At 45.7% G+C, this 2,504-nt stretch overlaps 1 protein-coding gene across 2 annotated transcripts in view; it reads left to right on the top strand.

Moving 5' to 3' along the window:
• The first annotated feature begins 611 nt into the window (after nucleotides 1-611).
• Nucleotides 612-2,504, top strand: part of DLGAP5 (DLG associated protein 5) — a 38,874-nt gene continuing 36,981 nt past the window's right edge. For both annotated transcript variants that reach the window (XM_024734800.1, XM_024734801.1), the window contains exon 1: nucleotides 612-734. The gene's annotated coding sequence lies outside the window, so the exon portion shown is untranslated. The remainder of the gene's footprint in view (nucleotides 735-2,504) is intronic.

Below are 2,504 nucleotides of genomic sequence, written 5' to 3'. Positions count from 1 at the left end.
TATCCTGATTGGGTGGTGGTTACACGGCTGTTTACATTTAGCAAAACTCATCAAATCATATACTAAAAAAACTATGCTTTTCACTGTATTTGATAATTTTACCTCTATTTAAAAAGAAAAAAAAAGGACGAGAAAAAAAAAAGACTGGTAACGCTGAAAGGTAACAGTAAAAGATGTAAGAAGAAATTTGATGTGGTAATAAGCCCTTTCTTTAAAACGTTAAGTGAAGAAAATATTCCAATAAGCTCTGCTGGATTTATGTAATCAAATAAGGACTCAGACTCTGAGTCCCCTCTCCTCCGTCCGAGTTCCTCGGTCTTTTCTCGGATACCCGCGAGGCCCCGCGGTTTCAGGCGTAGCGCCCTGTCAACCGCCGGCCATTGTAGCTCCCCGCCAGCCGTAGTGCTCCCACCGCTCCCCGCCTCATCAATATCGCATCGCGGACCCGCCTATTGATTCAGCTCACAGCCACCCTTTGAACGGTCCGTTCACCTTTCAATCAATTCAAACATAGCAAGGAGCTAACCAATCGCAAGCCTCGGCGAAGGGAAGAGGCGGGTACCTTTACAGGAAGTGTTGCTTAAAATACCTCCAATCAGAAGTTCGGTGCAGGAAGTTTGAATTTTGCCGAGTCTTGTAGGCGTTCCTTCTTCGGAGGCGGCGGTGGTCTTCCAGGCCCAGAGGGTTCCTTTACTTTTAGTTTGGTTGAGGTTTCACGCTAGAAGCTGCCTCAGGTAGGTGGATGCTGGGGAGCTGGGGGAGGGCGCTGGTCCGCTTCCTTCTAGAAGGTCTAGAAGTGTCGGAGGACCGGCGGCTGCGAGCTGGACGCCGCTCAGGGGAGGCTCCTCTTAGGACCGTGTTACCTGTCCTTCCCGAAGCTGATGACGCAGTCCTTCGGAAGAGTAAATATTTGTTGCCATGATCTGTGTAGCAGCATCATTTCACCACTGGGGCGTTATTGGCCTTGGGCCCCAACATTATTCCAGTGGCTCTTTCCAGGTTCTATGACAACTAAAAACGCCTGGGTTGACAACCTTGGCAAGCAAAACTAAGGCATTCTAGACTTTCAAGCTGGAAGAAACTCCAGTCAGCCAAAGAAGAGAACTTAGATGTGTGTGAAGAGCCAGGCTGCCTGGCTTAAGATTCCAGCTCCACTACCTTTTAGCTGTGCAAATGTGGGCAATTAATTTACCTCATCTGTATAACGGCAGTTTTACTAAATACCTTTTAGGGTTTAGGTGATAATTAAATATGCCTTCGGTGTTAGTTCTCTCTCTCTCTCTATTTGCCGTGTATAGTTCTATGCTGTGTTTTTAAATACCTAGTATGTAATTTTAATTTTCTTTAATATTTGCGGGAAGTGGCAAATCAAATAGTAGAGGAGAGTTCTTGATTAAAAAAGCACAGTCCTTTGTCACTTCCCCTGGGCCCTTAAAGGAGAATGTTATTAGCATCCAGGTCAGATGAATTCTCATGTTTTTATACTCTGTTGATTGCCTAAAATAATACAACATTTTAATTTGTTGCATTTCTTGTGAAGTTTTTTTATCTGCATTTTTCTAGTGGACTCTCTTCTTGTTGAAGGTATAGTGTGCTTGTATCTTTTTTTTTTAAATAGACATTTATTGGCGTATAATTGCTTCACAATACTGTGTTAGTTTCTGTTGCACAACAAAGTGAATCAGTCATATGCATGCATATATCCCCATATCCCCTTCCTCTTGAGCCTCCCTCCCACCCTCCCTATCCCACCCCTCTAGGTGGTCACAAAGCACCTAGCCGATCTCCCTGTGCTATGCTGCTGCTTCCTACTAGCTATCTATTTTACATCTGGTAGTGTATATATGTCGATGCTACTCTCACTTCGCCCCAGCTTCCCCTCCCACCCCATGTCTTCAAGTCCATTCTCTATGTCTACTTCTTTATTCCTGCCCTAACTTTCTAATGGCAGACCTCCGTCCTTTTTTTTTTTTCTCCTTCTATTTTAAGCTGGTAAGACTTTTCCCTGGAGAATCAATCCTCTTTCTCCAGTTTGGCTTGGTTGTTCTCCATACCAGCTGTATAGGAGATGCCTTTAGACTTTCCACTTTCCTTTATTCTTTTCCTCAGTTGGATCCGCGATTTCTTGGAACCCATGACATTGTCTTTCTTGGACTCCCAAGAATTTTTCTAAGAAAAGAGCATATGCCAAGTAAACTATATGATTTCTTACATGGCCGAAAAGAATTTTATTTTGCCCTCACCAGGGCAAACTGATATGGTTATCCTTCTGCATCACCATGGTATTTCTGAAAACCTTCTTGGGCTTCCCTGGTGGCGCAGTGGTTGGGAGTCTGCCTGCTGATGCAGGGGACGTGGGTTCGTGCCCTGGTCCGGGAAGATCCCGCGTGCCGCGGAGCGGCTGTGCCCGTGAGCCATGGCGGCTGGGCCTGCGCGTCCGGAGCCTCTGCTCCGCAGCGGGAGAGGCCACAGTAGTGAGAGGCCCACGTACCGCAAAAAAAAAA

Source organism: Neophocaena asiaeorientalis, unplaced genomic scaffold, assembly GCF_003031525.2.
Source record: "Neophocaena asiaeorientalis asiaeorientalis breed wild unplaced genomic scaffold, Neophocaena_asiaeorientalis_V1.1 scaffold547, whole genome shotgun sequence".
NCBI lineage: Eukaryota > Metazoa > Chordata > Mammalia > Artiodactyla > Phocoenidae > Neophocaena > Neophocaena asiaeorientalis.
The sequence above is the reverse complement of the archived record's forward strand: the minus strand, read 5'-3'. Positions and strand labels throughout refer to the sequence as shown.